Source organism: Phyllobates terribilis, unplaced genomic scaffold, assembly GCF_046119375.1.
Source record: "Phyllobates terribilis strain yellow unplaced genomic scaffold, ASM4611937v1 Scaffold_40__1_contigs__length_11209783, whole genome shotgun sequence".
NCBI classification, from domain to species: Eukaryota; Metazoa; Chordata; class Amphibia; order Anura; family Dendrobatidae; genus Phyllobates; species Phyllobates terribilis.
The window spans coordinates 6,336,330-6,362,041 of NW_027362800.1; the positions used below are offsets into that span (position 1 = coordinate 6,336,330).

A 25,712-nucleotide genomic window follows, 5' to 3' on the forward strand; every position below is an offset into this window, starting at 1 on the left:
CAGAATTGGTTTCCGACTACGGTGCCACCCAAGGATTCTGAAAAGTCCATTTGTGGAGATGGCCACCTGGACTCCCGTTAAGAAGACATGCTGTCAACCTCTAGATCCCTCACATGCCTGCACTTTTCGGCTTGCTGCTGCTGCAATCCACGCGTTTTAGATCTGCATAACTCCACCTCTTTTAGCACAGTACCCTCAACCCCCGGCTGTTCCCACCCGCCTCAACACCGTTGGAAGGGAGGAGAACCAATTAAGGCAGGGGGGGGGGTGGAACGAGCAGCTGTCTACCCTTAGCAGGAGGGTTGCTGATTAATTACCTCTCCTGCTGCTGCTGCTGCTGGCTGTCCAGCAGCAGACTGAAGGTGGCTGCTGCTGTGCGCAGGTATATAAAGGCTCAGAGCCTATTATGACACGCGCAGCCAGCGTTCCATTGCCACATTCCGTCTACTGCAGGCGGGATACCTGGATGGCTGAATGTCACTGAGAAGCTCACAGAGACCGCCATAAGCAACAGTTTAAAAGAATGCCACAGACTAATCAACCAAACTTTTTGGGTTGGTTTCTCTTTTATAGTCTGCAGGCATTAAATGAAAGAAGTCAGTGTTCCAGCAGAGGGAGACAACGTTTCAGAAAAGGCATTGTAGCAAACCAAAAAAGAAATTTTAAGCGCAGCAGAGTAACCAGCTCACATACCTGTTAGCTCAGGTGAGTTTAAAAGGCTGCTGTTGATAACAAGGGCATTTGCTAAATAGATGGTGTGTGTGCAACAATATACTGAAAGGTCAATTATATTGTGCAGCTTATCTCACCACCTGTAGTTATTTAGGTGAAAGCTCCAAAATGCTTGCCTAATATGTCTGTTTATCCAAAAGGAAGTATAGAGGGAGAGCTAGATAGATAGCATTGCATTACATTACATTACATGGCAATGCAATGCACAGTTGCTGAAGTTGAACCAAAATGAGCTTGTCATCTGGCTTCTGCAACTTTTAACATGAAAAATCCAATGAGGAGAAGAAAAGCAAAGCCAAAGAGTCCATCCCAAAATCCGACAAACAAGCAAAATGAACAAAAAGCATTGAATTCAATTCTTTCTGATTTTAGAAACTGCATTAAAGAAGGGGTGCACCGGTCCTGGAGATACTGCAATACCAGGTCAATGCGTGGAGTGGACAGAGCAAGCTCTTTTTCCATCTCCCTGTTCTAAAAATCCATTTAATATATGGTCCCCAGATAGGGGACGTATCAGATATTAAACTGATAAGAACAGATACTACACTTGATCTTAGCCAAAAGGCCGAGAAGCGATAACCAGAATTGGTTTCCGACTACGGTGCCACCCAAGGATTCTGAAAAGTCCATTTGTGGAGATGGCCACCTGGACTCCCGTTAAGAAGACATGCTGTCAACCTCTAGATCCCTCACATGCCTGCACTTTTCGGCTTGCTGCTGCTGCAATCCACGCGTTTTAGATCTGCATAACTCCACCTCTTTTAGCACAGTACCCTCAACCCCCGGCTGTTCCCACCCGCCTCAACACCGTTGGAAGGGAGGAGAACCAATTAAGGCGGGGGGGGGGGTGGAACGAGCAGCTGTCTACCCTTAGCAGGAGGGTTGCTGATTAATTACCTCTCCTGCTGCTGCTGCTGCTGGCTGTCCAGCAGCAGACTGAAGGTGGCTGCTGCTGTGCGCAGGTATATAAAGGCTCAGAGCCTATTATGACACGCGCAGCCAGCGTTCCATTGCCACATTCCGTCTACTGCAGGCGGGATACCTGGATGGCTGAATGTCACTGAGAAGCTCACAGAGAACGCCATAAGCAACAGTTTAAAAGAATGCCACAGACTAATCAACCAAACTTTTTGGGTTGGTTTCTCTTTTATAGTCTGCAGGCATTAAATGAAAGAAGTCAGTGTTCCAGCAGAGGGAGACAACGTTTCAGAAAAGGCATTGTAGCAAACCAAAAAAGAAATTTTAAGCGCAGCAGAGTAACCAGCTCACATACCTGTTAGCTCAGGTGAGTTTAAAAGGCTGCTGTTGATAACAAGGGCATTTGCTAAATAGATGGTGTGTGTGCAACAATATACTGAAAGGTCAATTATATTGTGCAGCTTATCTCACCACCTGTAGTTATTTAGGTGAAAGCTCCAAAATGCTTGCCTAATATGTCTGTTTATCCAAAAGGAAGTATAGAGGGAGAGCTAGATAGATAGCATTGCATTACATTACATTACATGGCAATGCAATGCACAGTTGCTGAAGTTGAACCAAAATGAGCTTGTCATCTGGCTTCTGCAACTTTTAACATGAAAAATCCAATGAGGAGAAGAAAAGCAAAGCCAAAGTGTCCATCCGAAAATCCGACAAACAAGCAAAATGAACAAAAAGCATTGAATTCAATTCTTTCTGATTTTAGAAACTGCATTAAAGAAGGGGTGCACCGGTCCTGGAGATACTGCAATACCAAGTCAATGCGTGGAGTGGACAGAGCAAGCTCTTTTTCCATCTCCCTGTTCTAAAAATCCATTTAATATATGGTCCCCAGATAGGGGACGTATCAGATATTAAACTGATAAGAACAGATACTACACTTGATCTTAGCCAAAAGGCCGAGAAGCGATAACCAGAATTGGTTTCCGACTACGGTGCCACCCAAGGATTCTGAAAAGTCCATTTGTGGAGATGGCCACCTGGACTCCCGTTAAGAAGACATGCTGTCAACCTCTAGATCCCTCACATGCCTGCACTTTTCGGCTTGCTGCTGCTGCAATCCACGCGTTTTAGATCTGCATAACTCCACCTCTTTTAGCACAGTACCCTCAACCCCCGGCTGTTCCCACCCGCCTCAACACCGTTGGAAGGGAGGAGAACCAATTAAGGCGGGGGGGGGGGGTGGAACGAGCAGCTGTCTACCCTTAGCAGGAGGGTTGCTGATTAATTACCTCTCCTGCTGCTGCTGCTGGCTGTCCAGCAGCAGACTGAAGGTGGCTGCTGCTGTGCGCAGGTATATAAAGGCTCAGAGCCTATTATGACACGCGCAGCCAGCGTTCCATTGCCACATTCCGTCTACTGCAGGCGGGATACCTGGATGGCTGAATGTCACTGAGAAGCTCACAGAGACCGCCATAAGCAACAGTTTAAAAGAATGCCACAGACTAATCAACCAAACTTTTTGGGTTGGTTTCTCTTTTATAGTCTGCAGGCATTAAATGAAAGAAGTCAGTGTTCCAGCAGAGGGAGACAACGTTTCAGAAAAGGCATTGTAGCAAACCAAAAAAGAAATTTTAAGCGCAGCAGAGTAACCAGCTCACATACCTGTTAGCTCAGGTGAGTTTAAAAGGCTGCTGTTGATAACAAGGGCATTTGCTAAATAGATGGTGTGTGTGCAACAATATACTGAAAGGTCAATTATATTGTGCAGCTTATCTCACCACCTGTAGTTATTTAGGTGAAAGCTCCAAAATGCTTGCCTAATATGTCTGTTTATCCAAAAGGAAGTATAGAGGGAGAGCTAGATAGATAGCATTGCATTACATTACATTACATGGCAATGCAATGCACAGTTGCTGAAGTTGAACCAAAATGAGCTTGTCATCTGGCTTCTGCAACTTTTAACATGAAAAATCCAATGAGGAGAAGAAAAGCAAAGCCAAAGAGTCCATCCCAAAATCCGACAAACAAGCAAAATGAACAAAAAGCATTGAATTCAATTCTTTCTGATTTTAGAAACTGCATTAAAGAAGGGGTGCACCGGTCCTGGAGATACTGCAATACCAGGTCAATGCGTGGAGTGGACAGAGCAAGCTCTTTTTCCATCTCCCTGTTCTAAAAATCCATTTAATATATGGTCCCCAGATAGGGGACGTATCAGATATTAAACTGATAAGAACAGATACTACACTTGATCTTAGCCAAAAGGCCGAGAAGCGATAACCAGAATTGGTTTCCGACTACGGTGCCACCCAAGGATTCTGAAAAGTCCATTTGTGGAGATGGCCACCTGGACTCCCGTTAAGAAGACATGCTGTCAACCTCTAGATCCCTCACATGCCTGCACTTTTCGGCTTGCTGCTGCTGCAATCCACGCGTTTTAGATCTGCATAACTCCACCTCTTTTAGCACAGTACCCTCAACCCCCGGCTGTTCCCACCCGCCTCAACACCGTTGGAAGGGAGGAGAACCAATTAAGGCGGGGGGGGGTGGAACGAGCAGCTGTCTACCCTTAGCAGGAGGGTTGCTGATTAATTACCTCTCCTGCTGCTGCTGCTGCTGGCTGTCCAGCAGCAGACTGAAGGTGGCTGCTGCTGTGCGCAGGTATATAAAGGCTCAGAGCCTATTATGACACGCGCAGCCAGCGTTCCATTGCCACATTCCGTCTACTGCAGGCGGGATACCTGGATGGCTGAATGTCACTGAGAAGCTCACAGAGACAGCCATAAGCAACAGTTTAAAAGAATGCCACAGACTAATCAACCAAACTTTTTGGGTTGGTTTCTCTTTTATAGTCTGCAGGCATTAAATGAAAGAAGTCAGTGTTCCAGCAGAGGGAGACAACGTTTCAGAAAAGGCATTGTAGCAAACCAAAAAAGAAATTTTAAGCGCAGCAGAGTAACCAGCTCACATACCTGTTAGCTCAGGTGAGTTTAAAAGGCTGCTGTTGATAACAAGGGCATTTGCTAAATAGATGGTGTGTGTGCAACAATAAACTGAAAGGTCAATTATATTGTGCAGCTTATCTCACCACCTGTAGTTATTTAGGTGAAAGCTCCAAAATGCTTGCCTAATATGTCTGTTTATCCAAAAGGAAGTATAGAGGGAGAGCTAGATAGATAGCATTGCATTACATTACATTACATGGCAATGCAATGCAGAGTTGCTGAAGTTGAACCAAAATGAGCTTGTCATCTGGCTTCTGCAACTTTTAACATGAAAAATCCAATGAGGAGAAGAAAAGCAAAGCCAAAGAGTCCATCCCAAAATCCGACAAACAAGCAAAATGAACAAAAAGCATTGAATTCAATTCTTTCTGATTTTAGAAACTGCATTAAAGAAGGGGTGCACCGGTCCTGGAGATACTGCAATACCAGGTCAATGCGTGGAGTGGACAGAGCAAGCTCTTTTTCCATCTCCCTGTTCTAAAAATCCATTTAATATATGGTCCCCAGATAGGGGACGTATCAGATATTAAACTGATAAGAACAGATACTACACTTGATCTTAGCCAAAAGGCCGAGAAGCGATAACCAGAATTGGTTTCCGACTACGGTGCCACCCAAGGATTCTGAAAAGTCCATTTGTGGAGATGGCCACCTGGACTCCCGTTAAGAAGACATGCTGTCAACCTCTAGATCCCTCACATGCCTGCACTTTTCGGCTTGCTGCTGCTGCAATCCACGCGTTTTAGATCTGCATAACTCCACCTCTTTTAGCACAGTACCCTCAACCCCCGGCTGTTCCCACCCGCCTCAACACCGTTGGAAGGGAGGAGAACCAATTAAGGCGGGGGGGGGGTGGAACGAGCAGCTGTCTACCCTTAGCAGGAGGGTTGCTGATTAATTACCTCTCCTGCTGCTGCTGCTGCTGGCTGTCCAGCAGCAGACTGAAGGTGGCTGCTGCTGTGCGCAGGTATATAAAGGCTCAGAGCCTATTATGACACGCGCAGCCAGCGTTCCATTGCCACATTCCGTCTACTGCAGGCGGGATACCTGGATGGCTGAATGTCACTGAGAAGCTCACAGAGACAGCCATAAGCAACAGTTTAAAAGAATGCCACAGACTAATCAACCAAACTTTTTGGGTTGGTTTCTCTTTTATAGTCTGCAGGCATTAAATGAAAGAAGTCAGTGTTCCAGCAGAGGGAGACAACGTTTCAGAAAAGGCATTGTAGCAAACCAAAAAAGAAATTTTAAGCGCAGCAGAGTAACCAGCTCACATACCTGTTAGCTCAGGTGAGTTTAAAAGGCTGCTGTTGATAACAAGGGCATTTGCTAAATAGATGGTGTGTGTGCAACAATAAACTGAAAGGTCAATTATATTGTGCAGCTTATCTCACCACCTGTAGTTATTTAGGTGAAAGCTCCAAAATGCTTGCCTAATATGTCTGTTTATCCAAAAGGAAGTATAGAGGGAGAGCTAGATAGATAGCATTGCATTACATTACATTACATGGCAATGCAATGCACAGTTGCTGAAGTTGAACCAAAATGAGCTTGTCATCTGGCTTCTGCAACTTTTAACATGAAAAATCCAATGAGGAGAAGAAAAGCAAAGCCAAAGAGTCCATCCCAAAATCCGACAAACAAGCAAAATGAACAAAAAGCATTGAATTCAATTCTTTCTGATTTTAGAAACTGCATTAAAGAAGGGGTGCACCGGTCCTGGAGATACTGCAATACCAGGTCAATGCGTGGAGTGGACAGAGCAAGCTCTTTTTCCATCTCCCTGTTCTAAAAATCCATTTAATATATGGTCCCCAGATAGGGGACGTATCAGATATTAAACTGATAAGAACAGATACTACACTTGATCTTAGCCAAAAGGCCGAGAAGCGATAACCAGAATTGGTTTCCGACTACGGTGCCACCCAAGGATTCTGAAAAGTCCATTTGTGGAGATGGCCACCTGGACTCCCGTTAAGAAGACATGCTGTCAACCTCTAGATCCCTCACATGCCTGCACTTTTCGGCTTGCTGCTGCTGCAATCCACGCGTTTTAGATCTGCATAACTCCACCTCTTTTAGCACAGTACCCTCAACCCCCGGCTGTTCCCACCCGCCTCAACACCGTTGGAAAGGAGGAGAACCAATTAAGGCGGGGGGTGGGGTGGAACGAGCAGCTGTCTACCCTTAGCAGGAGGGTTGCTGATTAATTACCTCTCCTGCTGCTGCTGCTGCTGGCTGTCCAGCAGCAGACTGAAGGTGGCTGCTGCTGTGCGCAGGTATATAAAGGCTCAGAGCCTATTATGACACGCGCAGCCAGCGTTCCATTGCCACATTCCGTCTACTGCAGGCGGGATACCTGGATGGCTGAATGTCACTGAGAAGCTCACAGAGACCGCCATAAGCAACAGTTTAAAAGAATGCCACAGACTAATCAACCAAACTTTTTGGGTTGGTTTCTCTTTTATAGTCTGCAGGCATTAAATGAAAGAAGTCAGTGTTCCAGCAGAGGGAGACAACGTTTCAGAAAAGGCATTGTAGCAAACCAAAAAAGAAATTTTAAGCGCAGCAGAGTAACCAGCTCACATACCTGTTAGCTCAGGTGAGTTTAAAAGGCTGCTGTTGATAACAAGGGCATTTGCTAAATAGATGGTGTGTGTGCAACAATATACTGAAAGGTCAATTATATTGTGCAGCTTATCTCACCACCTGTAGTTATTTAGGTGAAAGCTCCAAAATGCTTGCCTAATATGTCTGTTTATCCAAAAGGAAGTATAGAGGGAGAGCTAGATAGATAGCATTGCATTACATTACATTACATGGCAATGCAATGCACAGTTGCTGAAGTTGAACCAAAATGAGCTTGTCATCTGGCTTCTGCAACTTTTAACATGAAAAATCCAATGAGGAGAAGAAAAGCAAAGCCAAAGTGTCCATCCCAAAATCCGACAAACAAGCAAAATGAACAAAAAGCATTGAATTCAATTCTTTCTGATTTTAGAAACTGCATTAAAGAAGGGGTGCACCGGTCCTGGAGATACTGCAATACCAGGTCAATGCGTGGAGTGGACAGAGCAAGCTCTTTTTCCATCTCCCTGTTCTAAAAATCCATTTAATATATGGTCCCCAGATAGGGGACGTATCAGATATTAAACTGATAAGAACAGATACTACACTTGATCTTAGCCAAAAGGCCGAGAAGCGATAACCAGAATTGGTTTCCGACTACGGTGCCACCAAAGGATTCTGAAAAGTCCATTTGTGGAGATGGCCACCTGGACTCCCGTTAAGAAGACATGCTGTCAACCTCTAGATCCCTCACATGCCTGCACTTTTCGGCTTGCTGCTGCTGCAATCCACGCGTTTTAGATCTGCATAACTCCACCTCTTTTAGCACAGTACCCTCAACCCCCGGCTGTTCCCACCCGCCTCAACACCGTTGGAAGGGAGGAGAACCAATTAAGGCGGGGGGGGGGGTGGAACGAGCAGCTGTCTACCCTTAGCAGGAGGTTTGCTGATTAATTACCTCTCCTGCTGCTGCTGCTGCTGGCTGTCCAGCAGCAGACTGAAGGTGGCTGCTGCTGTGCGCAGATATATAAAGGCTCAGAGCCTATTATGACACGCGCAGCCAGCGTTCCATTGCCACATTCCGTCTACTGCAGGCGGGATACCTGGATGGCTGAATGTCACTGAGAAGCTCACAGAGACCGCCATAAGCAACAGTTTAAAAGAATGCCACAGACTAATCAACCAAACTTTTTGGGTTGGTTTCTCTTTTATAGTCTGCAGGCATTAAATGAAAGAAGTCAGTGTTCCAGCAGAGGGAGACAACGTTTCAGAAAAGGCATTGTAGCAAACCAAAAAAGAAATTTTAAGCGCAGCAGAGTAACCAGCTCACATACCTGTTAGCTCAGGTGAGTTTAAAAGGCTGCTGTTGATAACAAGGGCATTTGCTAAATAGATGGTGTGTGTGCAACAATATACTGAAAGGTCAATTATATTGTGCAGCTTATCTCACCACCTGTAGTTATTTAGGTGAAAGCTCCAAAATGCTTGCCTAATATGTCTGTTTATCCAAAAGGAAGTATAGAGGGAGAGCTAGATAGATAGCATTGCATTACATTACATTACATGGCAATGCAATGCACAGTTGCTGAAGTTGAACCAAAATGAGCTTGTCATCTGGCTTCTGCAACTTTCAACATGAAAAATCCAATGAGGAGAAGAAAAGCAAAGCCAAAGAGTCCATCCCAAAATCCGACAAACAAGCAAAATGAACAAAAAGCATTGAATTCAATTCTTTCTGATTTTAGAAACTGCATTAAAAAGGGGTGCACCGGTCCTGGAGATACTGGAATACCAGGTCAATGCGTGGAGTGGACAGAGCAAGCTCTTTTTCCATCTCCCTGTTCTAAAAATCCATTTAATATATGGTCCCCAGATAGGGGACGTATCAGATATTAAACTGATAAGAACAGATACTACACTTGATCTTAGCCAAAAGGCCGAGAAGCGATAACCAGAATTGGTTTCCGACTACGGTGCCACCCAAGGATTCTGAAAAGTCCATTTGTGGAGATGGCCACCTGGACTCCCGTTAAGAAGACATGCTGTCAACCTCTAGATCCCTCACATGCCTGCACTTTTCGGCTTGCTGCTGCTGCAATCCACGCGTTATAGATCTGCATAACTCCACCTCTTTTAGCACAGTACCCTCAACCCCCGGCTGTTCCCACCCGCCTCAACACCGTTGGAAGGGAGGAGAACCAATTAAGGCGGGGGGGGGGTGGAACGAGCAGCTGTCTACCCTTAGCAGGAGGGTTGCTGATTAATTACCTCTCCTGCTGCTGCTGCTGCTGGCTGTCCAGCAGCAGACTGAAGGTGGCTGCTGCTGTGCGCAGGTATATAAAGGCTCAGAGCCTATTATGACACGCGCAGCCAGCGTTCCATTGCCACATTCCGTCTACTGCAGGCGGGATACCTGGATGGCTGAATGTCACTGAGAAGCTCACAGAGACCGCCATAAGCAACAGTTTAAAAGAATGCCACAGACTAATCAACCAAACTTTTTGGGTTGGTTTCTCTTTTATAGTCTGCAGGCATTAAATGAAAGAAGTCAGTGTTCCAGCAGAGGGAGATAACGTTTCAGAAAAGGCATTGTAGCAAACCAAAAAAGAAATTTTAAGCGCAGCAGAGTAACCAGCTCACATACCTGTTAGCTCAGGTGAGTTTAAAAGGCTGCTGTTGATAACAAGGGCATTTGCTAAATAGATGGTGTGTGTGCAACAATATACTGAAAGGTCAATTATATTGTGCAGCTTATCTCACCACCTGTAGTTATTTAGGTGAAAGCTCCAAAATGCTTGCCTAATATGTCTGTTTATCCAAAAGGAAGTATAGAGGGAGAGCTAGATAGATAGCATTGCATTACATTACATTACATGGCAATGCAATGCAGAGTTGCTGAAGTTGAACCAAAATGAGCTTGTCATCTGGCTTCTGCAACTTTTAACATGAAAAATCCAATGAGGAGAAGAAAAGCAAAGCCAAAGAGTCCATCCCAAAATCCGACAAACAAGCAAAATGAACAAAAAGCATTGAATTCAATTCTTTCTGATTTTAGAAACTGCATTAAAGAAGGGGTGCACCGGTCCTGGAGATACTGCAATACCAGGTCAATGCGTGGAGTGGACAGAGCAAGCTCTTTTTCCATCTCCCTGTTCTAAAAATCCATTTAATATATGGTCCCCAGATAGGGGACGTATCAGATATTAAACTGATAAGAACAGATACTACACTTGATCTTAGCCAAAAGGCCGAGAAGCGATAACCAGAATTGGTTTCCGACTACGGTGCCACCCAAGGATTCTGAAAAGTCCATTTGTGGAGATGGCCACCTGGACTCCCGTTAAGAAGACATGCTGTCAACCTCTAGATCCCTCACATGCCTGCACTTTTCGGCTTGCTGCTGCTGCAATCCACGCGTTTTAGATCTGCATAACTCCACCTCTTTTAGCACAGTACCCTCAACCCCCGGCTGTTCCCACCCGCCTCAACACCGTTGGAAGGGAGGAGAACCAATTAAGGCGGGGGGGGGGTGGAACGAGCAGCTGTCTACACTTAGCAGGAGGGTTGCTGATTAATTACCTCTCCTGCTGCTGCTGCTGCTGGCTGTCCAGCAGCAGACTGAAGGTGGCTGCTGCTGTGCGCAGGTATATAAAGGCTCAGAGCCTATTATGACACGCGCAGCCAGCGTTCCATTGCCACATTCCGTCTACTGCAGGCGGGATACCTGGATGGCTGAATGTCACTGAGAAGCTCACAGAGACCGCCATAAGCAACAGTTTAAAAGAATGCCACAGACTAATCAACCAAACTTTTTGGGTTGGTTTCTCTTTTATAGTCTGCAGGCATTAAATGAAAGAAGTCAGTGTTCCAGCAGAGGGAGACAACGTTTCAGAAAAGGCATTGTAGCAAACCAAAAAAGAAATTTTAAGAGCAGCAGAGTAACCAGCTCACATACCTGTTAGCTCAGGTGAGTTTAAAAGGCTGCTGTTGATAACAAGGGCATTTGCTAAATAGATGGTGTGTGTGCAACAATATACTGAAAGGTCAATTATATTGTGCAGCTTATCTCACCACCTGTAGTTATTTAGGTGAAAGCTCCAAAATGCTTGCCTAATATGTCTGTTTATCCAAAAGGAAGTATAGAGGGAGAGCTAGATAGATAGCATTGCATTACATTACATTACATGGCAATGCAATGCACAGTTGCTGAAGTTGAACCAAAATGAGCTTGTCATCTGGCTTCTGCAACTTTTAACATGAAAAATCCAATGAGGAGAAGAAAAGCAAAGCCAAAGAGTCCATCCCAAAATCCGACAAACAAGCAAAATGAACAAAAAGCATTGAATTCAATTCTTTCTGATTTTAGAAACTGCATTAAAGAAGGGGTGCACCGGTCCTGGAGATACTGCAATACCAGGTCAATGCGTGGAGTGGAGAGAGCAAGCTCTTTTTCCATCTCCCTGTTCTAAAAATCCATTTAATATATGGTCCCCAGATAGGGGACGTATCAGATATTAAACTGATAAGAACAGATACTACACTTGATCTTAGCCAAAAGGCCGAGAAGCGATAACCAGAATTGGTTTCCGACTACGGTGCCACCCAAGGATTCTGAAAAGTCCATTTGTGGAGATGGCCACCTGGACTCCCGTTAAGAAGACATGCTGTCAACCTCTAGATCCCTCACATGCCTGCACTTTTCGGCTTGCTGCTGCTGCAATCCACGCGTTTTAGATCTGCATAACTCCACCTCTTTTAGCACAGTACCCTCAACCCCCGGCTGTTCCCACCCGCCTCAACACCGTTGGAAGGGAGGAGAACCAATTAAGGCGGGGGGGGGGGGGGGTGTAACGAGCAGCTGTCTACCCTTAGCAGGAGGGTTGCTGATTAATTACCTCTCCTGCTGCTGCTGCTGCTGGCTGTCCAGCAGCAGACTGAAGGTGGCTGCTGCTGTGCGCAGGTATATAAAGGCTCAGAGCCTATTATGACACGCGCAGCCAGCGTTCCATTGCCACATTCCGTCTACTGCAGGCGGGATACCTGGATGGCTGAATGTCACTGAGAAGCTCACAGAGACCGCCATAAGCAACAGTTTAAAAGAATGCCACAGACTAATCAACCAAACTTTTTGGGTTGGTTTCTCTTTTATAGTCTGCAGGCATTAAATGAAAGAAGTCAGTGTTCCAGCAGAGGGAGACAACGTTTCAGAAAAGGCATTGTAGCAAACCAAAAAAGAAATTTTAAGCGCAGCAGAGTAACCAGCTCACATACCTGTTAGCTCAGGTGAGTTTAAAAGGCTGCTGTTGATAACAAGGGCATTTGCTAAATAGATGGTGTGTGTGCAACAATATACTGAAAGGTCAATTATATTGTGCAGCTTATCTCACCACCTGTAGTTATTTAGGTGAAAGCTCCAAAATGCTTGCCTAATATGTCTGTTTATCCAAAAGGAAGTATAGAGGGAGAGCTAGATAGATAGCATTGCATTACATTACATTACATGGCAATGCAATGCACAGTTGCTGAAGTTGAACCAAAATGAGCTTGTCATCTGGCTTCTGCAACTTTTAACATGAAAAATCCAATGAGGAGAAGAAAAGCAAAGCCAAAGAGTCCATCCCAAAATCCGACAAACAAGCAAAATGAACAAAAAGCATTGAATTCAATTCTTTCTGATTTTAGAAACTGCATTAAAGAAGGGGTGCACCGGTCCTGGAGATACTGCAATACCAGGTCAATGCGTGGAGTGGACAGAGCAAGCTCTTTTTCCATCTCCCTGTTCTAAAAATCCATTTAATATATGGTCCCCAGATAGGGGACGTATCAGATATTAAACTGATAAGAACAGATACTACACTTGATCTTAGCCAAAAGGCCGAGAAGCGATAACCAGAATTGGTTTCCGACTACGGTGCCACCCAAGGATTCTGAAAAGTCCATTTGTGGAGATGGCCACCTGGACTCCCGTTAAGAAGACATGCTGTCAACCTCTAGATCCCTCACATGCCTGCACTTTTCGGCTTGCTGCTGCTGCAATCCACGCGTTTTAGATCTGCATAACTCCACCTCTTTTAGCACAGTACCCTCAACCCCCGGCTGTTCCCACCCGCCTCAACACCGTTGGAAGGGAGGAGAACCAATTAAGGCGGGGGGGGGGTGGAACGAGCAGCTGTCTACCCTTAGCAGGAGGGTTGCTGATTAATTACCTCTCCTGCTGCTGCTGCTGCTGGCTATCCAGCAGCAGACTGAAGGTGGCTGCTGCTGTGCGCAGGTATATAAAGGCTCAGAGCCTATTATGACACGCGCAGCCAGCGTTCCATTGCCACATTCCGTCTACTGCAGGCGGGATACCTGGATGGCTGAATGTCACTGAGAAGCTCACAGAGACCGCCATAAGCAACAGTTTAAAAGAATGCCACAGACTAATCAACCAAACTTTTTGGGTTGGTTTCTCTTTTATAGTCTGCAGGCATTAAATGAAAGAAGTCAGTGTTCCAGCAGAGGGAGACAACGTTTCAGAAAAGGCATTGTAGCAAACCAAAAAAGAAATTTTAAGCGCAGCAGAGTAACCAGCTCACATACCTGTTAGCTCAGGTGAGTTTAAAAGGCTGCTGTTGATAACAAGGGCATTTGCTAAATAGATGGTGTGTGTGCAACAATATACTGAAAGGTCAATTATATTGTGCAGCTTATCTCACCACCTGTAGTTATTTAGGTGAAAGCTCCAAAATGCTTGCCTAATATGTCTGTTTATCCAAAAGGAAGTATAGAGGGAGAGCTAGATAGATAGCATTGCATTACATTACATTACATGGCAATGCAATGCACAGTTGCTGAAGTTGAACCAAAATAAGCTTGTCATCTGGCTTCTGCAACTTTTAACATGAAAAATCCAATGAGGAGAAGAAAAGCAAAGCCAAAGAGTCCATCCCAAAATCCGACAAACAAGCAAAATGAACAAAAAGCATTGAATTCAATTCTTTCTGATTTTAGAAACTGCATTAAAGAAGGGGTGCACCGGTCCTGGAGATACTGCAATACCAGGTCAATGCGTGGAGTGGACAGAGCAAGCTCTTTTTCCATCTCCCTGTTCTAAAAATCCATTTAATATATGTCCCCAGATAGGGGACGTATCAGATATTAAACTGATAAGAACAGATACTACACTTGATCTTAGCCAAAAGGCCGAGAAGCGATAACCAGAATTGGTTTCCGACTACGGTGCCACCCAAGGATTCTGAAAAGTCCATTTGTGGAGATGGCCACCTGGACTCCCGTTAAGAAGACATGCTGTCAACCTCTAGATCCCTCACATGCCTGCACTTTTCGGCTTGCTGCTGCTGCAATCCACGCGTTTTAGATCTGCATAACTCCACCTCTTTTAGCACAGTACCCTCAACCCCCGGCTGTTCCCACCCGCCTCAACACCGTTGGAAGGGAGGAGAACCAATTAAGGCGGGGGGGGGGTGGAACGAGCAGCTGTCTACCCTTAGCAGGAGGGTTGCTGATTAATTACCTCTCCTGCTGCTGCTGCTGCTGGCTGTCCAGCAGCAGACTGAAGGTGGCTGCTGCTGTGCGCAGGTATATAAAGGCTCAGAGCCTATTATGACACGCGCAGCCAGCGTTCCATTGCCACATTCCATCTACTGCAGGCGGGATACCTGGATGGCTGAATGTCACTGAGAAGCTCACAGAGACCGCCATAAGCAACAGTTTAAAAGAATGCCACAGACTAATCAACCAAACTTTTTGGGTTGGTTTCTCTTTTATAGTCTGCAGGCATTAAATGAAAGAAGTCAGTGTTCCAGCAGAGGGAGACAACGTTTCAGAAAAGGCATTGTAGCAAACCAAAAAAGAAATTTTAAGCGCAGCAGAGTAACCAGCTCACATACCTGTTAGCTCAGGTGAGTTTAAAAGGCTGCTGTTGATAACAAGGGCATTTGCTAAATAGATGGTGTGTGTGCAACAATATACTGAAAGGTCAATTATATTGTGCAGCTTATCTCACCACCTGTAGTTATTTAGGTGAAAGCTCCAAAATGCTTGCCTAATATGTCTGTTTATCCAAAAGGAAGTTTAGAGGGAGAGCTAGATAGATAGCATTGCATTACATTACATTACATGGCAATGCAATGCACAGTTGCTGAAGTTGAACCAAAATGAGCTTGTCATCTGGCTTCTGCAACTTTTAACATGAAAAATCCAATGAGGAGAAGAAAAGCAAAGCCAAAGAGTCCATCCCAAAATCCGACAAACAAGCAAAATGAACAAAAAGCATTGAATTCAATTCTTTCTGATTTTAGAAACTGCATTAAAGAAGGGGTGCACCGGTCCTGGAGATACTGCAATACCAGGTCAATGCGTGGAGTGGACAGAGCAAGCTCTTTTTCCATCTCCCGGTTCTAAAAATCCATTTAATATATGGTCCCCAGATAGGGGACGTATCAGATATTAAACTGATAAGAACAGATACTACACTTGATCTTAGCCAAAAGGCCGAGAAGCGATAACCAGAATTGGTTTCCGACTACGGTGCCACCCAAGGATTCTGAAAAGTCCATTTGTGGAGATGGCCACCTGGACTCCCGATAAGAAGACATGCTGTCAACCTCTAGATCCCTCACATGCCTGCACTTTTCGGCTTGCTGCTGCTGCAATCCACGCGTTTTAGATCTGCATAACTCCACCTCTTTTAGCACAGTACCCTCAACCCCCGGCTGTTCCCACCCGCCTCAACACCGTTGGAAGGGAGGAGAACCAATTAAGGCGGGGGGGGGTGGAACGAGCAGCTGTCTACCCTTAGCAGGAGGGTTGCTGATTAATTACCTCTCCTGCTGCTGCTGCTGCTGGCTGTCCAGCAGCAGACTGAAGGTGGCTGCTGCTGTGCGCAGGTATATAAAGGCTCAGAGCCTATTATGACACGCGCAGCCAGCGTTCCATTGCCACATTCCGTCTACTGCAGGCGGGATACCTGGATGGCTGAATGTCACTGAGAAGCTCACAGAGACCGCCATAAGCAACAGTTTAAAAGAATGCCACAGACTAATCAACCAAACTTTTTGGGTTGGTTTCTCTTTTATAGTCTGCAGGCATTAAATGAAAGAAGTCAGTGTTCCAGCAGAGGGAGACAACGTTTCAGAAAAGGCATTGTAGCAAACCAAAAAAGAAATTTTAAGCGCAGCAGAGTAACCAGCTCACATACCTGTTAGCTCAGGTGAGTTTAAAAGGCTGCTGTTGATAACAAGGGCATTTGCTAAATAGATGGTGTGTGTGCAACAATATACTGATAGGTCAATTATATTGTGCAGCTTATCTCACCACCTGTAGTTATTTAGGTGAAAGCTCCAAAATGCTTGCCTAATATGTCTGTTTATCCAAAAGGAAGTATAGAGGGAGAGCTAGATAGATAGCATTGCATTACATTACATTACATGGCAATGCAATGCACAGTTGCTGAAGTTGAACCAAAATGAGCTTGTCATCTGGCTTCTGCAACTTTTAACATGAAAAATCCAATGAGGAGAAGAAAAGCAAAGCCAAAGAGTCCATCCCAAAATCCGACAAACAAGCAAAATGAACAAAAAGCATTGAATTCAATTCTTTCTGATTTTAGAAACTGCATTAAAGAAGGGGTGCACCGGTCCTGGAGATACTGCAATACCAGGTCAATGCGTGGAGTGGACAGAGCAAGCTCTTTTTCCATCTCCCTGTTCTAAAAATCCATTTAATATATGTCCCCAGATAGGGGACGTATCAGATATTAAACTGATAAGAACAGATACTACACTTGATCTTAGCCAAAAGGCCGAGAAGCGATAACCAGAATTGGTTTCCGACTACGGTGCCACCCAAGGATTCTGAAAAGTCCATTTGTGGAGATGGCCACCTGGACTCCCGTTAAGAAGACATGCTGTCAACCTCTAGATCCCTCACATGCCTGCACTTTTCGGCTTGCTGCTGCTGCAATCCACGCGTTTTAGATCTGCATAACTCCACCTCTTTTAGCACAGTACCCTCAACCCCCGGCTGTTCCCACCCGCCTCAACACCGTTGGAAGGGAGGAGAACCAATTAAGGCGGGGGGGGGGGTGGAACGAGCAGCTGTCTACCCTTAGCAGGAGGGTTGCTGATTAATTACCTCTCCTGCTGCTGCTGCTGCTGGCTGTCCAGCAGCAGACTGAAGGTGGCTGCTGCTGTGCGCAGGTATATAAAGGCTCAGAGCCTATTATGACACGCGCAGCCAGCGTTCCATTGCTACATTCCATCTACTGCAGGCGGGATACCTGGATGGCTGAATGTCACTGAGAAGCTCACAGAGACCGCCATAAGCAACAGTTTAAAAGAATGCCACAGACTAATCAACCAAACTTTTTGGGTTGGTTTCTCTTTTATAGTCTGCAGGCATTAAATGAAAGAAGTCAGTGTTCCAGCAGAGGGAGACAACGTTTCAGAAAAGGCATTGTAGCAAACCAAAAAAGAAATTTTAAGCGCAGCAGAGTAACCAGCTCACATACCTGTTAGCTCAGGTGAGTTTAAAAGGCTGCTGTTGATAACAAGGGCATTTGCTAAATAGATGGTGTGTGTGCAACAATATACTGAAAGGTCAATTATATTGTGCAGCTTATCTCACCACCTGTAGTTATTTAGGTGAAAGCTCCAAAATGCTTGCCTAATATGTCTGTTTATCCAAAAGGAAGTTTAGAGGGAGAGCTAGATAGATAGCATTGCATTACATTACATTACATGGCAATGCAATGCACAGTTGCTGAAGTTGAACCAAAATGAGCTTGTCATCTGGCTTCTGCAACTTTTAACATGAAAAATCCAATGAGGAGAAGAAAAGCAAAGCCAAAGAGTCCATCCCAAAATCCGACAAACAAGCAAAATGAACAAAAAGCATTGAATTCAATTCTTTCTGATTTTAGAAGCTGCATTAAAGAAGGGGTGCACCGGTCCTGGAGATACTGCAATACCAGGTCAATGCGTGGAGTGGACAGAGCAAGCTCTTTTTCCATCTCCCTGTTCTAAAAATCCATTTAATATATGGTCCCCAGATAGGGGACGTATCAGATATTAAACTGATAAGAACAGATACTACACTTGATCTTAGCCAAAAGGCCGAGAAGCGATAACCAGAATTGGTTTCCGACTACGGTGCCACCCAAGGATTCTGAAAAGTCCATTTGTGGAGATGGCCACCTGGACTCCCGTTAAGAAGACATGCTGTCAACCTCTAGATCCCTCACATGCCTGCACTTTTCGGCTTGCTGCTGCTGCAATCCACGCGTTTTAGATCTGCATAACTCCACCTCTTTTAGCACAGTACCCTCAACCCCCGGCTGTTCCCACCCGCCTCAACACCGTTGGAAGGGAGGAGAACCAATTAAGGCGGGGGGGGGGTGGAACGAGCAGCTGTCTACCCTTAGCAGGAGGGTTGCTGATTAATTACCTCTCCTGCTGCTGCTGCTGCTGGCTGTCCAGCAGCAGACTGAAGGTGGCTGCTGCTGTGCGCAGGTATATAAAGGCTCAGAGCCTATTATGACACGCGCAGCCAGCGTTCCATTGCCACATTCCGTCTACTGCAGGCGGGATACCTGGATGGCTGAATGTCACTGAGAAGCTCACAGAGACCGCCATAAGCAACAGTTTAAAAGAATGCCACAGACTAATCAACCAAACTTTTTGGGTTGGTTTCTCTTTTATAGTCTGCAGGCATTAAATGAAAGAAGTCAGTGTTCCAGCAGAGGGAGACAACGTTTCAGAAAAGGCATTGTAGCAAACCAAAAAAGAAATTTTAAGCGCAGCAGAGTAACCAGCTCACATACCTGTTAGCTCAGGTGAGTTTAAAAGGCTGCTGTTGATAACAAGGGCATTTGCTAAATAGATGGTGTGTGTGCAACAATATACTGAAAGGTCAATTATATTGTGCAGCTTATCTCACCACCTGTAGTTATTTAGGTGAAAGCTCCAAAATGCTTGCCTAATATGTCTGTTTATCCAAAAGGAAGTATAGAGGGAGAGCTAGATAGATAGCATTGCATTACATTACATTACATGGCAATGCAATGCACAGTTGCTGAAGTTGAACCAAAATGAGCTTGTCATCTGGCTTCTGCAACTTTTAACATGAAAAATCCAATGAGGAGAAGAAAAGCAAAGCCAAAGAGTCCATCCCAAAATCCGACAAACAAGCAAAATGAACAAAAAGCATTGAATTCAATTCTTTCTGATTTTAGAAACTGCATTAAAGAAGGGGTGCACCGGTCCTGGAGATACTGCAATACCAGGTCAATGCGTGGAGTGGACAGAGCAAGCTCTTTTTCCATCTCCCTGTTCTAAAAATCCATTTAATATATGGTCCCCAGATAGGGGACGTATCAGATATTAAACTGATAAGAACAGATACTACACTTGATCTTAGCCAAAAGGCCGAGAAGCGATAACCAGAATTGGTTTCCGACTACGGTGCCACCCAAGGATTCTGAAAAGTCCATTTGTGGAGATGGCCACCTGGACTCCCGTTAAGAAGACATGCTGTCAACCTCTAGATCCCTCACATGCCTGCACTTTTCAGCTTGCTGCTGCTGCAATCCACGCGTTTTAGATCTGCATAACTCCACCTCTTTTAGCACAGTACCCTCAACCCCCGGCTGTTCCCACCCGCCTCAACACCGTTGGAAGGGAGGAGAACCAATTAAGGCGGGGGGGGGGGGTGGAACGAGCAGCTGTCTACCCTTAGCAGGAGGGTTGCTGATTAATTACCTCTCCTGCTGCTGCTGCTGCTGGCTGTCCAGCAGCAGACTGAAGGTGGCTGCTGCTGTGCGCAGGTATATAAAGGCTCAGAGCCTATTATGACACGCGCAGCCAGCGTTCCATTGCCACATTCCGTCTACTGCAGGCGGGATACCTGGATGGCTGAATGTCACTGAGAAGCTCACAGAGACCGCCATAAGCAACAGTTTAAAAGAATGCCACAGACTAATCAACCAAACTTTTTGGGTTGGTTTCTCTTTCATAGTCTGCAGGCATTAAATGAAAGAAGTCAGTGTTCCAGCAGAGGGAGACAACGTTTCAGAAAAGGCATTGTAGCAAACCAAAAAAGAAATTTTAAGCGCAGCAGAGTAACCAGCTCACATACCTGTTAGCTCAGGTGAGTTTAAAAGGCTGCTGTTGATAACAAGGGCATTTGCTAAATAGATGGTGTGTGTGCAACAATATACTGAAAGGTCAATTATATTGTGCAGCTTATCTCACCACCTGTAGTTATTTAGGTGAAAGCTCCAAAATGCTTGCCTAATATGTCTGTTTATCCAAAAGGAAGTATAGAGGGAGAGCTAGATAGATAGCATTGCATTACATTACATTACATGGCAATGCAATGCACAGTTGCTGAAGTTGAACCAAAATGAGCTTGTCATCTGGCTTCTGCAACTTTTAACATGAAAAATCCAATGAGGAGAAGAAAAGCAAAGCCAAAGAGTCCATCCCAAAATCCGACAAACAAGCAAAATGAACAAAAAGCATTGAATTCAATTCTTTCTGATTTTAGAAACTGCATTAAAGAAGGGGTGCACCGGTCCTGGAGATACTGCAATACCAGGTCAATGCGTGGAGTGGACAGAGCAAGCTCTTTTTCCATCTCCCTGTTCTAAAAATCCATTTAATATATGGTCCCCAGATAGGGGACGTATCAGATATTAAACTGATAAGAACAGATACTACACTTGATCTTAGCCAAAAGGCCGAGAAGCGATAACCAGAATTGGTTTCCGACTACGGTGCCACCCAAGGATTCTGAAAAGTCCATTTGTGGAGATGGCCACCTGGACTCCCGTTAAGAAGACATGCTGTCAACCTCTAGATCCCTCACATGCCTGCACTTTTCAGCTTGCTGCTGCTGCAATCCACGCGTTTTAGATCTGCATAACTCCACCTCTTTTAGCACAGTACCCTCAACCCCCGGCTGTTCCCACCCGCCTCAACACCGTTGGAAGGGAGGAGAACCAATTAAGGCGGGGGGGGGGGGTGGAACGAGCAGCTGTCTACCCTTAGCAGGAGGGTTGCTGATTAATTACCTCTCCTGCTGCTGCTGCTGCTGGCTGTCCAGCAGCAGACTGAAGGTGGCTGCTGCTGTGCGCAGGTATATAAAGGCTCAGAGCCTATTATGACACGCGCAGCCAGCGTTCCATTGCCACATTCCGTCTACTGCAGGCGGGATACCTGGATGGCTGAATGTCACTGTGAAGCTCACAGAGACCGCCATAAGCAACAGTTTAAAAGAATGCCACAGACTAATCAACCAAACTTTTTGGGTTGGTTTCTCTTTTATAGTCTGCAGGCATTAAATGAAAGAAGTCAGTGTTCCAGCAGAGGGAGACAACGTTTCAGAAAAGGCATTGTAGCAAACCAAAAAAGAAATTTTAAGCGCAGCAGAGTAACCAGCTCACATACCTGTTAGCTCAGGTGAGTTTAAAAGGCTGCTGTTGATAACAAGGGCATTTGCTAAATAGATGGTGTGTGTGCAACAATATACTGAAAGGTCAATTATATTGTGCAGCTTATCTCACCACCTGTAGTTATTTAGGTGAAAGCTCCAAAATGCTTGCCTAATATGTCTGTTTATCCAAAAGGAAGTATAGAGGGAGAGCTAGATAGATAGCATTGCATTACATTACATTACATGGCAATGCAATGCACAGTTGCTGAAGTTGAACCAAAATGAGCTTGTCATCTGGCTTCTGCAACTTTTAACATGAAAAATCCAATGAGGAGAAGAAAAGCAAAGCCAAAGAGTCCATCCCAAAATCCGACAAACAAGCAAAATGAACAAAAAGCATTGAATTCAATTCTTTCTGATTTTAGAAACTGCATTAAAGAAGGGGTGCACCGGTCCTGGAGATACTGCAATACCAGGTCAATGCGTGGAGTGGACAGAGCAAGCTCTTTTTCCATCTCCCTGTTCTAAAAATCCATTTAATATATGGTCCCCAGATAGGGGACGTATCAGATATTAAACTGATAAGAACAGATACTACACTTGATCTTAGCCAAAAGGCCGAGAAGCGATAACCAGAATTGGTTTCCGACTACGGTGCCACCCAAGGATTCTGAAAAGTCCATTTGTGGAGATGGCCACCTGGACTCCCGTTAAGAAGACATGCTGTCAACCTCTAGATCCCTCACATGCCTGCACTTTTCGGCTTGCTGCTGCTGCAATCCACGCATTTTAGATCTGCATAACTCCACCTCTTTTAGCACAGTACCCTCAACCCCCGGCTGTTCCCACCCGCCTCAACACCGTTGGAAGGGAGGAGAACCAATTAAGGCTGGGGGGGGGGGTGGAACGAGCAGCTGTCTACCCTTAGCAGGAGGGTTGCTGATTAATTACCTCTCCTGCTGCTGCTGCTGCTGGCTGTCCAGCAGCAGACTGAAGGTGGCTGCTGCTGTGCGCAGGTATATAAAGGCTCAGAGCCTATTATGACACGCGCAGCCAGCGTTCCATTGCCACATTCCGTCTACTGCAGGCGGGATACCTGGATGGCTAAATGTCACTGAGAAGCTCACACAGACCGCCATAAGCAACAGTTTAAAAGAATGCCACAGACTAATCAACCAAACTTTTTGGGTTGGTTTCTCTTTTATAGTCTGCAGGCATTAAATGAAAGAAGTCAGTGTTCCAGCAGAGGGAGACAACGTTTCAGAAAAGGCATTGTAGCAAACCAAAAAAGAAATTTTAAGCGCAGCAGAGTAACCAGCTCACATACCTGTTAGCTCAGGTGAGTTTAAAAGGCTGCTGTTGATAACAAGGGCATTTGCTAAATAGATGGTGTGTGTGCAACAATATACTGAAAGGTCAATTATATTGTGCAGCTTATCTCACCACCTGTAGTTATTTAGGTGAAAGCTCCAAAATGCTTGCCTAATATGTCTGTTTATCCAAAAGGAAGTATAGAGGGAGAGCTAGATAGATAGCATTGCATTACATTACATTACATGGCAATGCAATGCACAGTTGCTGAAGTTGAACCAAAATGAGCTTGTCATCTGGCTTCTGCAACTTTTAACATGAAAAATCCAATGAGGAGAAGAAAAGCAAAGCCAAAGAGTCCATCCCAAAATCCGACAAACAAGCAAAATGAACAAAAAGCATTGAATTCAATTCTTTCTGATTTTAGAAACTGCATTAAAGAAGGGGTGCACCGGTCCTGGAGATACTGCAATACCAGGTCAATGCGTGGAGTGGACAGAGCAAGCTCTTTTTCCATCTCCCTGTTCTAAAAATCCATTTAATATATGGTCCCCAGATAGGGGACGTATCAGATATTAAACTGATAAGAACAGATACTACACTTGATCTTAGCCAAAAGGCCGAGAAGCGATAACCAGAATTGGTTTCCGACTACGGTGCCACCCAAGGATTCTGAAAAGTCCATTTGTGGAGATGGCCACCTGGACTCCCGTTAAGAAGACATGCTGTCAACCTCTAGATCCCTCACATGCCTGCACTTTTCGGCTTGCTGCTGCTGCAATCCACGCGTTTTAGATCTGCATAACTCCACCTCTTTTAGCACAGTACCCTCAACCCCCGGCTGTTCCCACCCGCCTCAACACCGTTGGAAGGGAGGAGAACCAATTAAGGCGGGGGGGGGGGTGGAATGAGCAGCTGTCTACCCTTAGCAGGAGGGTTGCTGATTAATTACCTCTCCTGCTGCTGCTGCTGCTGGCTGTCCAGCAGCAGACTGAAGGTGGCTGCTGCTGTGCGCAGGTATATAAAGGCTCAGAGCCTATTATGACACGCGCAGCCAGCGTTCCATTGCCACATTCCGTCTACTGCAGGCGGGATACCTGGATGGCTGAATGTCACTGAGAAGCTTACAGAGACCGCCATAAGCAACAGTTTAAAAGAATGCCACAGACTAATCAACCAAACTTTTTGGGTTGGTTTCTCTTTTATAGTCTGCAGGCATTAAATGAAAGAAGTCAGTGTTCCAGCAGAGGGAGACAACGTTTCAGAAAAGGCATTGTAGCAAACCAAAAAAGAAATTTTAAGCGCAGCAGAGTAACCAGCTCACATACCTGTTAGCTCAGGTGAGTTTAAAAGGCTGCTGTTGATAACAAGGGCATTTGCTAAATAGATGGTGTGTGTGCAACAATATACTGAAAGGTCAATTATATTGTGCAGCTTATCTCACCACCTGTAGTTATTTAGGTGAAAGCTCCAAAATGCTTGCCTAATATGTCTGTTTATCCAAAAGGAAGTATAGAGGGAGAGCTAGATAGATAGCATTGCATTACATTACATTACATGGCAATGCAATGCACAGTTGCTGAAGTTGAACCAAAATGAGCTTGTCATCTGGCTTCTGCAACTTTTAACATGAAAAATCCAATGAGGAGAAGAAAAGCAAAGCCAAAGAGTCCATCCCAAAATCCGACAAACAAGCAAAATGAACAAAAAGCATTGAATTCAATTCTTTCTGATTTTAGAAACTGCATTAAAGAAGGGGTGCATCGGTCCTGGAGATACTGCAATACCAGGTCAATGCGTGGAGTGGACAGAGCAAGCTCTTTTTCCATCTCCCTGTTCTAAAAATCCATTTAATATATGGTCCCCAGATAGGGGACGTATCAGATATTAAACTGATAAGAACCGATACTACACTTGATCTTAGCCAAAAGGCCGAGAAGCGATAACCAGAATTGGTTTCCGACTACGGTGCCACCCAAGGATTCTGAAAAGTCCATTTGTGGAGATGGCCACCTGGACTCCCGTTAAGAAGACATGCTGTCAACCTCTAGATCCCTCACATGCCTGCACTTTTCGGCTTGCTGCTGCTGCAATCCACGCGTTTTAGATCTGCATAACTCCACCTCTTTTAGCACAGTACCCTCAACCCCCGGCTGTTCCCACCCGCCTCAACACCGTTGGAAGGGAGGAGAACCAATTAAGGCGGGGGGGGGGTGGAACGAGCAGCTGTCTACCCTTAGCAGGAGGGTTGCTGATTAATTACCTCTCCTGCTGCTGCTGCTGCTGGCTGTCCAGCAGCAGACTGAAGGTGGCTGCTGCTGTGCGCAGGTATATAAAGGCTCAGAGCCTATTATGACACGCGCAGCCAGCGTTCCATTGCCACATTCCGTCTACTGCAGGCGGGATACCTGGATGGCTGAATGTCACTGAGAAGCTCACAGAGACCGCCATAAGCAACAGTTTAAAAGAATGCCACAGACTAATCAACCAAACTTTTTGGGTTGGTTTCTCTTTTATAGTCTGCAGGCATTAAATGAAAGAAGTCAGTGTTCCAGCAGAGGGAGACAACGTTTCAGAAAAGGCATTGTAGCAAACCAAAAAAGAAATTTTAAGCGCAGCAGAGTAACCAGCTCACATACCTGTTAGCTCAGGTGAGTTTAAAAGGCTGCTGTTGATAACAAGGGCATTTGCTAAATAGATGGTGTGTGTGCAACAATATACTGAAAGGTCAATTATATT

At 45.2% G+C, this 25,712-nt stretch overlaps 19 non-coding genes across 19 annotated transcripts; all 19 read right to left on the reverse strand.

Annotated features, from left to right (window-relative positions):
- Window positions 1-1,118: 1,118 nt before the first annotated feature.
- LOC141188530 (U2 spliceosomal RNA) lies at window positions 1,119-1,309 on the reverse strand. The gene has a single exon (XR_012262615.1). It is a non-coding gene; the product is annotated as a U2 spliceosomal RNA (small nuclear RNA).
- Window positions 1,310-2,430: 1,121 nt separating this feature from the next.
- LOC141184433 (U2 spliceosomal RNA) lies at window positions 2,431-2,621 on the reverse strand. The gene has a single exon (XR_012259188.1). It is a non-coding gene; the product is annotated as a U2 spliceosomal RNA (small nuclear RNA).
- A 1,119-nt stretch (window positions 2,622-3,740) lies between these two features.
- Window positions 3,741-3,931, reverse strand: LOC141188531 (U2 spliceosomal RNA). Its single transcript, XR_012262616.1, has one exon. It is a non-coding gene; the product is annotated as a U2 spliceosomal RNA (small nuclear RNA).
- A 1,119-nt stretch (window positions 3,932-5,050) lies between these two features.
- LOC141188532 (U2 spliceosomal RNA) lies at window positions 5,051-5,241 on the reverse strand. The gene has a single exon (XR_012262617.1). It is a non-coding gene; the product is annotated as a U2 spliceosomal RNA (small nuclear RNA).
- A 1,120-nt stretch (window positions 5,242-6,361) lies between these two features.
- Window positions 6,362-6,552, reverse strand: LOC141188533 (U2 spliceosomal RNA). The gene has a single exon (XR_012262618.1). It is a non-coding gene; the product is annotated as a U2 spliceosomal RNA (small nuclear RNA).
- Window positions 6,553-7,673: 1,121 nt separating this feature from the next.
- LOC141188534 (U2 spliceosomal RNA) lies at window positions 7,674-7,864 on the reverse strand. Its single transcript, XR_012262619.1, has one exon. It is a non-coding gene; the product is annotated as a U2 spliceosomal RNA (small nuclear RNA).
- Window positions 7,865-8,984: 1,120 nt separating this feature from the next.
- LOC141184452 (U2 spliceosomal RNA) lies at window positions 8,985-9,175 on the reverse strand. Its single transcript, XR_012259205.1, has one exon. It is a non-coding gene; the product is annotated as a U2 spliceosomal RNA (small nuclear RNA).
- A 1,120-nt stretch (window positions 9,176-10,295) lies between these two features.
- Window positions 10,296-10,486, reverse strand: LOC141188535 (U2 spliceosomal RNA). The gene has a single exon (XR_012262620.1). It is a non-coding gene; the product is annotated as a U2 spliceosomal RNA (small nuclear RNA).
- A 1,120-nt stretch (window positions 10,487-11,606) lies between these two features.
- Window positions 11,607-11,797, reverse strand: LOC141191179 (U2 spliceosomal RNA). The gene has a single exon (XR_012265178.1). It is a non-coding gene; the product is annotated as a U2 spliceosomal RNA (small nuclear RNA).
- Window positions 11,798-12,922: 1,125 nt separating this feature from the next.
- LOC141188536 (U2 spliceosomal RNA) lies at window positions 12,923-13,113 on the reverse strand. Its single transcript, XR_012262621.1, has one exon. It is a non-coding gene; the product is annotated as a U2 spliceosomal RNA (small nuclear RNA).
- Window positions 13,114-14,233: 1,120 nt separating this feature from the next.
- On the reverse strand, window positions 14,234-14,423 carry LOC141184456 (U2 spliceosomal RNA). Its single transcript, XR_012259209.1, has one exon. It is a non-coding gene; the product is annotated as a U2 spliceosomal RNA (small nuclear RNA).
- A 1,120-nt stretch (window positions 14,424-15,543) lies between these two features.
- Window positions 15,544-15,734, reverse strand: LOC141191254 (U2 spliceosomal RNA). The gene has a single exon (XR_012265252.1). It is a non-coding gene; the product is annotated as a U2 spliceosomal RNA (small nuclear RNA).
- Window positions 15,735-16,853: 1,119 nt separating this feature from the next.
- LOC141184457 (U2 spliceosomal RNA) lies at window positions 16,854-17,043 on the reverse strand. The gene has a single exon (XR_012259210.1). It is a non-coding gene; the product is annotated as a U2 spliceosomal RNA (small nuclear RNA).
- A 1,121-nt stretch (window positions 17,044-18,164) lies between these two features.
- LOC141188537 (U2 spliceosomal RNA) lies at window positions 18,165-18,355 on the reverse strand. The gene has a single exon (XR_012262622.1). It is a non-coding gene; the product is annotated as a U2 spliceosomal RNA (small nuclear RNA).
- Window positions 18,356-19,475: 1,120 nt separating this feature from the next.
- On the reverse strand, window positions 19,476-19,666 carry LOC141188538 (U2 spliceosomal RNA). The gene has a single exon (XR_012262623.1). It is a non-coding gene; the product is annotated as a U2 spliceosomal RNA (small nuclear RNA).
- Window positions 19,667-20,788: 1,122 nt separating this feature from the next.
- On the reverse strand, window positions 20,789-20,979 carry LOC141188540 (U2 spliceosomal RNA). The gene has a single exon (XR_012262624.1). It is a non-coding gene; the product is annotated as a U2 spliceosomal RNA (small nuclear RNA).
- A 1,122-nt stretch (window positions 20,980-22,101) lies between these two features.
- Window positions 22,102-22,292, reverse strand: LOC141188542 (U2 spliceosomal RNA). Its single transcript, XR_012262626.1, has one exon. It is a non-coding gene; the product is annotated as a U2 spliceosomal RNA (small nuclear RNA).
- A 1,122-nt stretch (window positions 22,293-23,414) lies between these two features.
- On the reverse strand, window positions 23,415-23,605 carry LOC141188543 (U2 spliceosomal RNA). The gene has a single exon (XR_012262627.1). It is a non-coding gene; the product is annotated as a U2 spliceosomal RNA (small nuclear RNA).
- A 1,121-nt stretch (window positions 23,606-24,726) lies between these two features.
- LOC141185086 (U2 spliceosomal RNA) lies at window positions 24,727-24,917 on the reverse strand. The gene has a single exon (XR_012259781.1). It is a non-coding gene; the product is annotated as a U2 spliceosomal RNA (small nuclear RNA).
- Window positions 24,918-25,712: the final 795 nt, after the last annotated feature.